The 15,321-nt window shown below is 41.4% G+C and overlaps 1 long non-coding RNA gene across 1 annotated transcript; it reads left to right on the forward strand.

Moving 5' to 3' along the window:
- Positions 1-4,749: 4,749 nt before the first annotated feature.
- On the forward strand, positions 4,750-13,406 carry LOC127001018 (uncharacterized). Its single transcript, XR_007754661.1, has 3 exons — positions 4,750-4,880; positions 6,987-7,132; positions 11,539-13,406. It is a non-coding gene; the product is annotated as an uncharacterized LOC127001018 (long non-coding RNA).
- The last annotated feature ends 1,915 nt before the right edge of the window (positions 13,407-15,321 follow it).

Here is a 15,321-nt window from a genome sequence, read left to right on the forward strand (position 1 = left end):
GTGTGTGTGTGTGTGTGTGTGTATGAGAGAGAGAGAGTGTCAGTGTGTGTCAGTGTGTGTGTGTGTGTGTGTGTGTGTGTAATATATTATGTTGCGTTCAAAAGCTGTAGTTTCAAAGTGACGACTACACACAAAGCCAACAGAATCTGCTCGAGAATAAGTATTTTTTTTTATCACATATTTCCATCCATTTATTTCGAAGTTCCTGATCTCTTGACAGCCGATGAAACCGTATATTACTGTTTCCTTTCACAAAAACTGATCGACAACCGCGCACAATACAAAAAGTTGTCATAATAAAAGAAAACACACTTTAGCGAAGTTTCCCATTGAGTGAGTGAGGAACTCAGGTCAAGAGGCTGGTCGACGTGAGACTGACCTCTCTTCCATCAAGTTCCGTGCCCGGACCCTCAGTCCCCCTTTCACCTGACGTCATGCGCAGATGAGACAAATTTTGGTACCTCCCCCCCCGTATTGGAGCTACCTTCCATTCTCTTTACCTTGGCCACTCTCTCCCGAGCTGTCTTTCTGCGTTTGCTCTTTCCCTTCCTGATCCTCTTCTCTCTCTCCACACCTCTCTGTCAATTTCCTACCTCCCAAACTCTTTCTTTTCCTTTCTTGTCTTCTGATCTCCCTCCACACCTCTCTTTCTTTTTTCCCATAACCATTTCTTTCCCTTCCTTCCCTTCTCATGACATACACACAGACTTCTCTTTCCCTCGCCTACCTTCTCTAACCCTTTCTTTCCCTTCCTACCCTTCTCGTGACATACGCAAAAACCTCTCTCTCCCTCTCCTACTCTCCCTAACCCTTTCTTCTTATCCTGATGTCTCCACACCTCTCTCTCCCCCCCCCTTTTTTTTTACTTCCAAATGGTTTCTGAACCAACTCGACAAAATAACATACTTGACCTTGTTATAGCGACCCAAGATAACCTAGTCAGTAATGTCACGGTAGGAGAACACCTCGGTTCCTGCGATCATAAACTAGTGCGCGTTGACATTAGAGCTCAAACATCGGTGACTGAAAATAAAGTAAAGGTGCCCAATTTCAAAAGAGCCAACTTCGTAGAAATCCGACGAAAACTAATAGATATGCAACTATCAGATGACGGCAATGTAGAGGACGCCTGGCTAAGCTTTAAAAATCACTTACTCACTCAGCAGGACACATTTGTACCCTTGTGCGAGAAGCGAATTAACACTAATAAAAGTCCACCTTGGTTTAATAGCGAAATTAAACACTCAGTCAAGGAGAGAAAATTGTCTTACAGGTTAAAGAAAGAACAAAGCACGCCCGAAAACATTAGACTTTACAATGATGCCAGGCGACGAGTAAACAGATTAGTGCGTCAGGCAAAGCGTAGATATGAAGAAAATATTGCAGCCAACTGTAAAAATAATCCGAAATCCTTCTTCAGTTACATAAACAACAGAAAGGCGATCAGAAGTGGAATTGGACCTCTAACAAACAGCGACGGTGCACTAGTGACTGACAGCCAACACGTTGCAAACCTATTAAACAATTACTTTTCCTCGGTGTTTAATAATAACAGTCCCGCCACCACCAACAACACCAGTACTAATGTAAATCCCGAGCATTGTCTAACTTTGAAATAAAACCCGATGAAGTCCTTAAAGCCCTCAAATCACTTAAAACAAATAAAAGTCCTGGACCTGACAAAGTATATCCAACTCTGCTGAAAGAAACAAAGAGTGAAATACTCTCCTCCCTCACAACCGTATTCAATATGTCCTTGCGACAAGGCATCGTCCGTTCAGATTGGAAGAAGGCTAACGTGACACCGATTTTTAAGAAAGGAGACAAAAAAGTACCAGGTAATTACAGGCCCATTAGTCTAACTTCGGTTGTAGGTAAGCTACTTGAGGGCATAATTAGAGACAAAATTGTGAGTTACCTTGAAAGCCACTCATTGATTGGGGACTCACAACATGGCTTCCGAAACAAAAGATCCTGCCTATCAAACCTATTAACCTTTATAACGACCTCTTCACTGTTTATGACGTAACCAAATCACTGGACGTAGTCTATCTTGATTTACAGAAAGCGTTTGATAAAGTCCCGCATCATAAATTACTTTACAAATTAAAGCAAATAGGTATTGACGGTCAAGTAAACCAATGGATCGCGAATTGGTTGAGCAACAGACAACAAAGAGTAGTGATTGACGGATTTAACTCAGAGTGGGCGCCTGTCACTAGTGGCGTCCCTCAGGGCTCGATCCTTGGCCCAGTGCTCTTCATTATATACATCAACGACGTGGATGTTGGACTCAATAACCGCATTAGTAAATTTGCAGACGACACAAAGATTGGTAACTCGGTTCTGACTGACGAAGACAGGCAAAGCCTCCAAGAGGATTTGCACAAAATTTCAGCTTGGTCGGAGAGATGGGAGATGCCCTTTAACGTAGACAAGTGCCAGGTCCTTCAAATTGGAACGAGGAATAAGAAGTTCGAATACGAAATGCGCGGCGTTAAACTCAAAAGCGTTCAATGCGTCAAGGACTTGGTGTCAAAATCGCGTCAAACCTCAAATTCTCACAGCAATGCATCGATGCAGCAAATAAAGCGAACAGAATGTTGGGCTTCATTAAAAGAAACTTTGTATTCAAGAATAAAGATGTAATACTCCCGCTCTACAACAGTTTAGTCAGACCCCACTTGGAATATGCGGTACAGTTTTGGTCTCCCCACCATGCAAAGGATATTGCTAAATTAGAAGGTGTTCAGCGTCGGGCAACGAAAATGATCCCTTCCTTGCGCAACAAATCCTACGAAGAAAGGCTTTCTATCCTTAACATGTTCTCTCTTGAGAAACGTCGCCTCCGAGGAAAACTGATCGAATGTTTTAAAATACTTAATGGTTTCACGAATGTAGACAGATCAACATTGTTTATGATCGATGACACTTTGCGCACGAGGAACAATGGCGTAAAACTCAGATGTAGACAAGTAAACTCAGACTGCACCAAATTTTTCTTCACCAACGTTATAGTGCGAGAATGGAATAAGCTCCCACCATCAGTGGTCCAGTGTAACACGATTGACTCCTTCAAAAATAAGCTCGACCGTCACTTCCTTCAACTTAATATCAACTAGAGTAGAAATGCAACGTTTTGGAGTCTTCTGATTAATGTAAAATCACTTAGGTTTAAGGACAGACCACCAAATCTGGACCATGGGGTCTGTGTGGTCTGATTTTCTATGTAAATCTATGTAAATCTCTCTCTCTCTCTCTCTCTCTCTCTCTCTCTCTCTCTCTCTCTCTCTCTCTCTCTCTCTCTCTCTCTCTCTCTCTCTCTCTCTCTCTCTCTTTTTTAATATAAACAAGTGCCAGATTCTGCAGGCTGGATCTAAAAATATAAAGAAGGACTATGAAATGTGCGGCGTTAAAGTTAAAGGCGTTCACTCGGTCACTCGGTGCAACGAGCTGTGCAACGAGTCCGTTAAAAAAGCAAACAGGATGATCGGTTTGATTAAGAGAAATTTTTCATTTAAGAATAAAGATGTTATACTACCTTTGTATAATAGTTTCGTCAGACCTCTTTTGGAGTATGCCGTGCAGTTTTGGTCTCCCCACCATGCGAAAGACATTGCGAAATTAGGTGTTCAGCGTAACAGCACCAGGTGATGATTCATTTACGAAACAAACCCTAAAAGGGAGGGCTGCCACTACCTTTGTAATAGTTTCGTCAGACCTCTTTGAGTATGCCCGTGCAATTTGATCTCCCCCACCATGCGAAGACATTGCGAGGTAGGTGTGTTCAGCAGAAGCAACAAGGTGATTCCTTCATTTGAAACAACAAACCCGAGGAGGCCATCTAAACCTGTTTTCTCTTGAAAAACGCCGCCTCAGAGGAAAACTGATCGAGTGCTTTAAAATACTTAACGGTTTTACCAACGTGGATCCGACCAAGCTGTTTTTGATGGATGATTCGATGCGAACGAGAAATAATGGCGCTAAACTCATATGTAGACAAGTTCATTCAGATTGCACAAAATTCTTCTTCACTAATGTTGTCGTTCGAGATTGGAACAGATTACCGCCATCAGTGGTGCAGTGTAACTCGATTGCATCGTTTAAGAATAATCTTGACCGCTATCTCCTCCATCTAAATGCTCACTTGGTCAGTTTCAACGCCATGATGGCCGCATAACAACTGTCACTTAGGTTTAGGACAGACCACATAGTTTGGACCTTAGGGCCTGTGTGGTCTGGTTATCTATGTAATTCTATGTAATTCTCTCTCTCTCTCTCTCTCTCTCTCTCTCTCTCTCTCTCTCTCTCTCTCTCTCTCTCTCTCTCTCTCTCTCTCTCTCTCTCTCTCTCTCTCTCTCTCTCTCTCTCTCTCTCTCTCTCTCTCTCTCTCTCTCTCTCTCTCTCTCTCTCTCTCTCTCTCTCTCTCTCTCTCTCTCTCTCTCTCTCTCTCTCTCTCTCTCTCTCTCTCTCTCTCTCTCTCTCTCTCTCTCTCTCTCTCTCTCTCTCTCTCTCTCTCTCTTACCTACCTAACCCTTTCTTTCCCTTTCTGGTCTCCTGACCTATCCCCACACCTTTCTCTCCAGTTTTTAACTCTCCTAACCCTTTCTTTCCTTCTCTGCTCTTTTGACCTCTCCCTCCCTGCCCCACCCACACCCATCTCCACCACCAGCTGTTCTTCTCATTACTTATTCCATCCCAGCCTCCAGTCCTTGGTCGTTCCTAACTCCTTCCCCCTTAGGGCTACTCCTTGCATACCCTTCCTTTCTTGCTGCGTCCCGTCAGTGCCTCTCCCGCTCTCCCTAACAACAGGCTTCTTTTGACTACCTGGCTGGCTGGCTGGCAGGATGGCTGGTTGGCTTGCTGGCAAGGTGATAAAGGTCAGAAAAGGACATTCGCAGTCTGTTTGTGTACGTTGTAGAATCTTTTCCTCTCTTTTTCTCGTTTTTTCCATTTCGTCTTCTTCCTTTCATTCGTTCCTTTTTTTTTCTTGCTTTCTTATTTTTCTGCTCTTGCATTTATTTCCAGTCCTTCTTTCGTTAGTTCTTTCTTTTGACTCCGTTTTCTTTTCTTCCTTGCGTGTCCTCACTCTAAAATTTGGTATGGCATTACTTCTGCCTCTACTGCTCATCGTGGCCCTGCTACTACTACTACTACTACTATTACTACAAATAATATTATTACTACTACTACTACTACTACTACTACTATTACTACAAATAATATTACTACTACTACTACTACTACTATATTACTACTACTACTACTACTACTACTACTACTACTACTACTACTGCTGCTGCTGCTGCTAAAACTATCACTACTACTATTGCTACTACTACTACTACTGCTGCTGCTACTGCTGTTATTTTGTTTTTATATCCCCGCCTATAGCGCCGGTAGGCTTTTTTCAAGGGACATATGGTCGGCCCAAGCCCGTCATGGCGCATGAAATTTTTTATAGTGGTGCCAGTGATGCTTGGCTCATGCTGCCCCCGGAACTCATTCTTGATTCACTGGACGGTTTCTTCTAGAGTCAGGGTTGATGAGTGGTCTTCAGGACAGCATGTGGGTAGTCTTAGGCCACTCGGCGGTGACTGAAAAATCCCAGGTGGTAGCATGGGGTTTTCGAACCGACGTTGTCCTTGGCGTGGTGAATGTGAGCCCAGCACGCTAACCACTCAGCCACCGCCTACCCCTAGATTATTATATGTTTCTACTACTACTACTGTAGCGGGCGAGTCTCCGCCGAAACCAGTTACCAGTGACGCCAAGGAAAATTGAGTGCAACAGCACATACTCTGTTTTTGTCATTAATGTTTTAATGTCCCTGTCTCCCGTCACGCTCCGTTGTCCGCGTCGCGTCCTCATTGTTTATCTCTTGTTACTTGTTGATCTTCGACTGTCTGTCCACGTTCGGCAATACACTTCTTCTACATATTGTTTACCACACACACCAACATTCCAATGTCATCCACACTACACTACATCTACACAAACGCATATACACACAAACACATTCCTTGTGTGTCTTGTCCGTGTCAATGACCTTGTATGTTTTTGTGAAATAAACACCCCTGACGGATGTTGCCTTTCTGTATCCGTGAACCAATTAGCGCTTAGAACACTCACTTACCACCAACACTACTACTACTACTACTACTACTACTACTACTACTACTACTACTATTACTTCTACTACTTCTACTACTATAGAGGGGTTGCACTGACGTCACACCGCTTCGCTTTTGTTTTAGGAAAACAACTGTCAGCCATTTTGGGAGGCAAGAGCGATCAGCTGAGCCATGATGATAGCTGGCCCGTGCCTCCGGTCTTCATCACATAATCTAAGTGAATATGCAAAAAAATCTGGACAGTGAGGCTAGGCTTCGTTATATATCTATACATTAGGCTGACAAATGATGATGGACATATAGTATATACATTTATTATCAAATTTCAAAATATATTTGATGATAAGGACAATGAATATATGACTAATTTAACCCTGGGCATCCCCGGGAAGTGTTTTGTAAGAACGTAAGAACGTAAGGGGTTCGCAAAAAGCCCACTGACCTGTACTTTGCAGATAGAAGGAGGGAACAGAGTAGAGATTGCTGTCAGTAGCCTCAGAAACCTGTGTTTCGGTGAGGAAGAGAAGGTGAAGTTTAGAGGAGGAGAGATGGTGTTCCACAGAATGAAAATTAGAACGAAGACCGCGAATGTTGCAGAAATTGATAAGAAAAAGGTTCGAGGAGTTATCAAGACACCTCTCAGGTCGGCAGCCTGAAGGGGAGTCCTCCCTGGGGGAATTTGTGGTCCCCCACCAGGCGTTACTCATAAAATCTTCTCATTATTGTTATTATTATTACATCCATAGGGCACACCAATGACTGTTTTGATGCCTCTAGTTGTTTTGACCTGTAGAATATTGTCCCACTGAGGCATTATCATTATTATTATTACTACTATTACTACTCTTCCAGGATTGAGATGGAGTGCACCAGGACCCACATGTGCTGAGGTTCCACAAGGCGGTGATGTGAGGCGTGGCGTTCCACCGCAAGTACCCGCTGTTTGTCTCTGTGTCGGGCGAGGGGAAGATCATCGTGTCTCATGGCATGATGTACAAGTGAGTAGCGGAGTTGGTCATGGAGATTTTGGGGTATGAGTGAATGTTGACAGGAAATATTATATCGAAGGCCTCATGCCAACTACAAGACACGTCATACTGAATGGTTCCCAGTGCTAGATGACTATCTGAAAGCAGTGTGTGAAATTAAGTATTTATACACACACTTTTCCTAAATATTTTGTTGCATTACATATTGTGAATCCTATCAAACTTGAGAAGACAGGACAGAATTGAAAAAGTAAATCATAAACATATATTGAGTTGGGTTCGCAGCATGGCTATATAATTAGCACCAATAATTACTGTAGTCCATTCATTTTAGCTGGATCCCTTGCTGAGTATGTAGGGACACTAATGATTGGCTGTTGCTGGGCTGAGTGTCTCTGATGTCTGTCACCCAACAGAATCTTTTTGGCTTAGAAATTATTCGCATTTCTCACTTGGGTCATCTTTTACACATGATTGGCAAAATTTGCTGACATCATTGGATTAAGCAATCATTGTTCAGCTATGACACCATTTTCAAAACCTGATATGGGAAGATAAAGAAATTATGGTGAGTTTTTGGACCCTTCTTTTCTTGTATTTAATCTTTATATTTTATTTTATTTGCATTAACTTGTATTAAAACAATTCTTTTATCACTCATTAATTACTCCATAAATGATCTCACCGTCTCGTATCCCTGGTAGCGTGATCCGGCTTAAGTTGTTATTGGAGACTGAAGTTCGGGGATAAACAATTTTTTTATTTTTTTATTTTTTTATTTTTTATATTGCGGCCTATTGCGCCGGTAGGCTTCTTCCCGGTGGATCCTGATGGTCGGTCCAAGGCTTCTTTCCAGTGGGTCCTGAAGGTCGGCCCAGCCCGTTCTGGCGCAGGCGAGTGTTTATAGTGGCGCCATCTTGCATTGGCTCATGCTGCCCTCCCAGAGCTCATCTTTGTTCCTAGAATCTAGAGTCCGGGTTGATAGGTGGTCTTCTGGACAGCATGTGGGTAGTTTTAAGCCATTCGGCGGCGGCTGAAAAATCCCAGCTTGGTGGTACCGGGCGGGGATTGAACTCGCGTCCTTCTGAACACGGGGCCGCTACTCTACCGACTCAGCCACCGCCTCCCCAATATACATTTATTTGAAATTAAATGAAAGTAATTGCCTTACGCAATATTCTATGCTCAGACGATCATAACACTGGCATATTCAGCAATGGATGCAACATATGACAAACGACATGTCTTAAACATAATACTACAATATGTGCTCAATTGTTGCCAATAATAATAACACTCGTCATTCCACAAGCAGTGGTTTGTATCTCTCTGCTTACATCACAATCATTATGTACTCTCCTCACAAATTCTAATAACACATTCCTATAGTATAATCTACTACAAGTCACGGAAGCACCAAATTATACCACACCCAGTGGTTTTACCTTTGCTTTACATCGCAATAAAATAATCACAATCCTGTCCCACTCACAATCCTACTACACATCTCCTACATTATAATCTCCAGGACAATACAGTCGGTTTCCCTTAGATTCTCGAATTTCTACTCACGCTTAAGATCACAACAGCCATTCTCAGCTGAGTGAGTAGCAGGTCTGCTTGAGGCGAGAACCAAGCTCGGTCTGCTCATACCACTGATTTCTAGGTCACATTTTTCTTTGCTTGAGGCGGACTTACATCCTTGACACGCCTTAATTTTCTACATAACCAGTGGCCAATACTTCCTGTCACACCCATTGGCTCGCTCATTATGTTGTATTGTTTTACTTCTCCTGCTATTCATGATTTACTCTTAAGACACTCCCACAGTGACTTTTCTGTTAAATTATTGGCTTATAACATGTCGCCACGACTGACGTCACAGGTTCAGTCTTTTTGAATGGTTGTCCCCAATTCTGACCACTCCTACTGGGTATCTGTTTTTTGTATCTGAGTCTGGGTATCTGTTTTCCTTTACCCTCGTTGTTTCCCCTTTTTGTTATCGTTTGTCCTATGAGATGTTTACACTGTTGTATATGTCACCCTTCTTGTTAGTGTTTGTCCTGTCAGATGTTTACACAGTTGTATATCTGTCATTCCTCTCTGGGTATCTGTTTTCCTTAACCCTCGTTGTTTCCCCTCTTTTGTTATCGTTTGTCTTATGAGATGTTTACGGTGTTGTATATCTGTCATTCCTCTTGTTTGTTCGTTTTCTGGGTCCCGATAGAGTATAGTCTGAGAATTACATTTAATGTTTATATCACTTTTTATAAATTCTCTCTTGTCTCTACTAATATCACGTACACTTTGTCTAAAATCTGAAAATACCTTTCAGGAGGATTTTTTGTAAGAGAACAAAAGCTTTATTCTATAATTGATTCCATAATTGCTGAAAATATTGACCAATAAAAAGTGGTATGCACACTGACTGCTACTTTCTGAATTTTTCTTGGTGTGGTTACTTTTTTTTAAACATTGAGTTTTGACAACAGTGTTAGTTGTACAAAAACTGCTTAATCCAATGATGTCAACAAAGTTGACTTATGTGTAGTAACAGACATAGCTGGGCGTTATCGCGATAAGTTATCGCGATACTTTATAGCTGATAACAAAATCGGGTTATCGGCCATCCGCTACTTATTTATATATTCATCGGTATCTTCGTTACTTTTGTAACCAAACTACCGACAATCGCTACTTTTTTCCGCCTCTCAGAAAAAATAAAACGTTGTCTCCTCCCTACTGCGCATGCGTGGCCCGGGCGCCCTGAGTTGTATGAAGGAGAGAGAGAAAAAGTATGAAAGAGATTTCATACTTATATCATCAACATTAAAACACTAAATTATTTTTTTATGTTAGACTCAAAAATCACTATATCAATGAAAAATCATTTAACTTTGCCCCAAATATTATTATTCACTGCCTGAAATTTGTGATCCCGTTGTAAAGAGCGCAAACAGAGACCAGCGGCTAGTGTTTTCACGTGGCGGCGTGGCGCGTGGCCTCTCAGCTGCGTCTCGAGTGACGGAGTGAGTGCCAGTGGAACACTGGCACTGTTAAAGTGATAGTGGTGATAAGTCACTCTAGTGAGCCTGAGTTTCGGTCACCCTGGCCATTCCTTGACCAGTGGGTTCGATATAAGAAGATGGTTGGTAACAGCTACGTCTTCGATTGCTTGCCCTGCCTCCCCAAGACCAGAGAGTTGAAGGTGAGCAAGAGCACCAAGGCCTAGGGCTTTTGAATAGATGAAGATAGTGATATTCCATATTCGTTTGTGAGCATGGCATGGTATTGAAGGCACCCGGTGTTGTGTTGTTTGGTGTCTCATCGTCAAAATCTGGCGCTTTTGTTTACAAACACTGGTTTCGTGAACTGCGCATGCTCAGACCAGTAAGCGTAGACCTGTACAGTCTCGCAAAGCTTTTTAACACATTAAAAGTTGCTGGAAGGCTGAATCAAATAGAATAATATCTCGCCACACCATCTGTTTCTAGAACAACACTGTACATATAAATACAACTCGTACAGAGCGTCGTTCTAGAAATAGCGAGGATGGTGGTAGTGGTAATGTATGTCTGATTCAGCCTTCCAGCAACTCTTAATTACGGTTAAAAAGCTTTGTGAGACTGTACAGGTCTACGCTTCTGGTCTGAGCATGCGCAGTTCACGAGAGACCAGTGTTTGTAAACAAAAGCGCCAGCTTTTGACGGTGGGGACGCCAAATAACACAACACCGGTTCAGGCGTTTCTAGTATTAGTAGTAAACATTAATAAAAAAAAAGCCCGCTACTTGCTGCTCCTAAAAAGAATCCAAAGAGGTGGCCGAAAGATAGGTCAATTTCGGGAGAAACGTAGAGGCTACGTGTCAACGTGTGGTTTTCAGGTTTTGTAAGTTTTCTAAAATACAAATAATGAAAATTTGAATTCATCTATGTTTTTCTATTTGAAATATCAATATAATATCGTTTTCACCTATCGGACTTATCGCTAGCTAGTATCGGAATTGTGGATTTATATCGGGTATCGGTTATCGATTATCGCCTATATTTGTGTCTCCAGTTAATGAATATCGGTTATCACCGATAAGGTTTTCCATTATCAGTTATCGGGTATCGGGAATAAGGTTTTCTGTTATCGTGCCCACCTATGGTAACAGATGAGCTAAGTAAAGATATAAGAATATTTGGTAAATCTAAGCAAGTGTGTTGGGCGACAGCAATGTCTGATATTCCATCTGCTAACAGTCAATCAGCAGCATCCTTACTTACTCGGCCAGGGATCCAGTCTATGTGGATTGACTATAGAACTAATAATGCTTCTGCTCCACACACACTGAGAACTGATGAACACCACCAAACAACCCACAGCTACAGCATACACACCAGTAACTGCTAACCACTCTCACCTCTCCACAGTGACTGGCTGAAGGACCCATTCCAGGTGCCACTAAAGGAGTTTCAAGGATACTCCCATTTCGAGGACCTGTGTGTGCTGGACGTAGCCTGGCACCCCTATGAGCCCTTCCTCTTCACCTCAGGGGCCGACGCCACCATCCGCCTGTGGCACTGAGGAGGCCAGACAGTACCTACTGCGCTGACTTGGAAGTCTCTTGGTGTGTGGAGGCTGTGACGACTGTGGCTCCATAAACACTGGCCTTGCTGTGTTAGGGTGGGTTAGATGAAATGAAGGAGGAGGAATGCCATGTACATACTAGTGAACATACGCAACACATGGTGGATTTAATGGAAAGGAAAAAAACATGGACAGAAAAGGGGAATGGGATTAGGAAGGGGAAAATGAGAGGAAAAAAGTTGCAAGAGAAAGAAGGGGAAGGTAAATAGTAGGACATGAAGAGTAAGAGGAGAAAAAGAGGGAAATGAGGAGGAGGAGGAAGAAGGGGGAAGAGACTTAGTATAGGACATGAGAAGTAAGATGAAGAAAAGAGACAGCAGGGGCTGTCAACAATTATGATGTGAGCCTCAATAATAATCCTTGATATGCACTTATTCACAACTTCGTAGCGAGTGAGTGTCTTAATGGCTTTCATGGATAGCGTTGCAAGTTTATTTCCTTGCTAATCGGGAGGAAATCTGCCAGACATCTATCAAAAAAGCAAAGGAGCTCTGTCATGCTTGGGATGTAAGAATTGACAGACAACGCAGAGTGAAGAAAAAACTGCCTGGTGAAACTGGTGATGATGCAGGCCTCTCAGCAGAAAATGAGATGCAACGTCTGCTAAAAGATACTATTGACAGAATGCATAATGAAATGGGCGAACGGTTCATCAGATTGCGTAACCTGGATTCAAAGTTTGGCTTTCTTTTGGATATTAAGGAGTTGCTATCTACAACCAATGAACCATACATCAAAGAAAAGTGCATTGATGTGGCAAGTTTCTATGACACTAACTTAGATGGCTTGGAACTGTTCAGCAAAACTGTAGATTGCAGAATGCTGCTTAAGACACGAGATGATGTTCTGATCACTAACCCACAGGAATTACTTTGTTTCATTTTACAATATGGGGATGAAAGTGTTTTCCCGAACATTTGAGTTGGCCTTCAGATACTGCTGACCACTGCAGTATCAATTGCTAGTTGCGAGCGATCATTTAGTAAGTTGAAACTTATCTTGTACCTTCGAACATCTATGGGGCAAGAAAGGTTGTCGGCTTTAACTCTACTAAGTGTAGAGCAAGAGATCGCAAACAAAATAAACTTTGATGACGTGACAGATAAATTTGCAGCTGTAAAAGCTAGAAAGATAAAACTGTAAATACATTGTATCGTGCATCAATACTTGATATCCTACAATTCATTGTCAACCCTTTTCTTTGTTTTGATTTTCTATTATCAATATCTGTCTAATTATCTTTACCCTCTAATAGCTTTATACCGTTTTATTTCATTGCATATGGTTGATCCTAAGCATCCAGCACTTTAATCTTTTTGTTTTCATTAATTTGACGCATGCTAAAACATTCTTTAAAGAAAAGTAAGGTTAACAATTAGTGAAGTAATTCATCTTTGTGCTTATCATTTTTTTTTCCAGGCAGTATAACTATTCAGTCTTTACCACAAAATCCATTTTTTTCTAATATTAACTTCTATACTGGCAACAAATTGTACATTTTCATGATTTTCTTAGCCCCCTGTATTTACTAATGTTTATCTCCTATTTTAGTCTTATTTATTTAATTTGCCATTTGTCTTTATTTATTAAGAGTTACTGGTTACTGTGGTGCTTTTTTTCTACATTTTATTTATCCAATCAATATTTTGGAATTTATTTATGAGGGCTGATAATTAATTGATTATATCTATTATTTATAGAATAAACTATTTCAGTTTGCGAATTCGGTTTGTGTTCTATCATTCCAGAATACTATTATGCAAATTAGAATGCTTTGTTTTCAACACAATATATCTGAAATAATAAAGGCGAACATTTCCTGCCAAGATTAGTACACTCAAATGAAAAGAGCCCTCCCCCCCATTTGGGGGCGCCATAATAGACTTTGCCCCCGGGCGCCAACAACCCTCGCGACGCCACTGCAAGCCACTCCCAAACCAATCTGTTCCCCGTCATCTGGCACTCATCTTCCCACCTGACATGAATCTCCCACATCTCTTTCTACTCCATCCTTCCATCTCACTCTCGGTCTACTTCTTCCTTCTTGGCTAGGTTAGAGAAGGTTAAGATTGATTATTTTCTTTGTTGGATTAATTTAGGATTCTAATCTTGGACATTTTTACTATTTAGGATATCTAAAATTGTCTCCCCTTACATGTGAATATGGAAAAAAAAAGAGAAAATGTGCTATCTTGTAGGTATGTGAGAAATAAATCCAAGAGTTGTTAATTAAGAAAAAAATGTCTATTCTGTATTATATTAATTTGGGGTCCTAAAGCCTATCATTAATATCATGAAATTCTTCAGTACAATCCCAACACTTCTGCAGTTTTTTTTCTTTAGGTTCTTTGTTTATTACCATAATACTTAACCAAAAAAAAAAAAAAAAAAGGAACTAGTTACATTTGTTTGAATATCAGTTTTGTTCTTGTGGAGTTTGTTTACATTTATAAGATACCGCAGTGGGGGCTGGGGGAGGCGGGGCTCATACATATTGGACATAGTAATCAAAAACTCTTGGATTTACTTCCCACGTACCTACCAGACACCGCATCTTCTCTATTTTTTAATGCAAAGAGAGGAGTGGATGAAGTGAATGACAGCCTTTTTTTTCTTCATAGTAAGAAAGGTAACAAATGCTGCAGAAGAGATTATAGGTATACTTGTGCAGAGGAGAATGGGTAGGGTAAGAAAGAGTTGGTGAAATAGGGATATTAAGGCAAGGAAAGAAAGGAACAATTTGAATAGGAAATGTAGGAGAATGAGAAAGAAGAGGAAATAGTGAGGAAGAAAAAATGGAGTATGAAAGAGTATGGGAGGAATATAAAAGTAAGCAAAAAGAGATGACACACTTGGTTAGAAAGGCGAGAGAGAGTGAAGAGAAGGAAAACATAAGGGAACTAAAAGACAAGAGGTGAGGAAGGAGGTAAGTAATGTTATAAGTTCCTGAGAGGAGAAGTGAGAAAGAAAGCAAATGTAGAGCAACTAAAGGTGAATGGAGAAATAGTAAAGGAGGAGGAGGAAATGGTGAAAGCAGTTTAAGATTTCTTGCGGAATATTGGAGGTATAAATGAGCCAGAAAGACACCTAGGTAACGTCACCTTAGGCAGGAAAGTAGAGGAAGGGATGGATGAAGAGATTAGCTTAGAAGAGATTCAGAGGTATATGAGTAGACTGATGAATGGTAAATCCCCAGGCGTGGATGGTATCCCGAATGAATCTAATAAAGAGGGGGGCCAGGAAATGATTGGGGAGGCGCATGAGTTGTTCAAACGCATATGGAGTGAGGAGAGAGTGCCAGCAACTTGGAATGAAAGTAGTGACCCTGACACACAAGGGAGGAAACAAGAGTAGGAAGTAACTGAAGAACTATACGCCAATAGCTGTGTGTGATACAGTGTGCAAGATCTTCTGTAGCATTCTGAATGAAAGGCTGTGCATAATAGTGGAAAGAAACATGATATGTAATGGGCAATGAGTAGAATGGCTTTAAGAAAGACAGGAGAGGAGAAGACAACATGTATGTTGTGAATGCTGTGATTGAATAAGCAGGAAGGATGGACGGA

This window comes from Eriocheir sinensis, chromosome 19 (genome assembly GCF_024679095.1).
Source record: "Eriocheir sinensis breed Jianghai 21 chromosome 19, ASM2467909v1, whole genome shotgun sequence".
Classification (NCBI taxonomy): Eukaryota; Metazoa; Arthropoda; class Malacostraca; order Decapoda; family Varunidae; genus Eriocheir; species Eriocheir sinensis.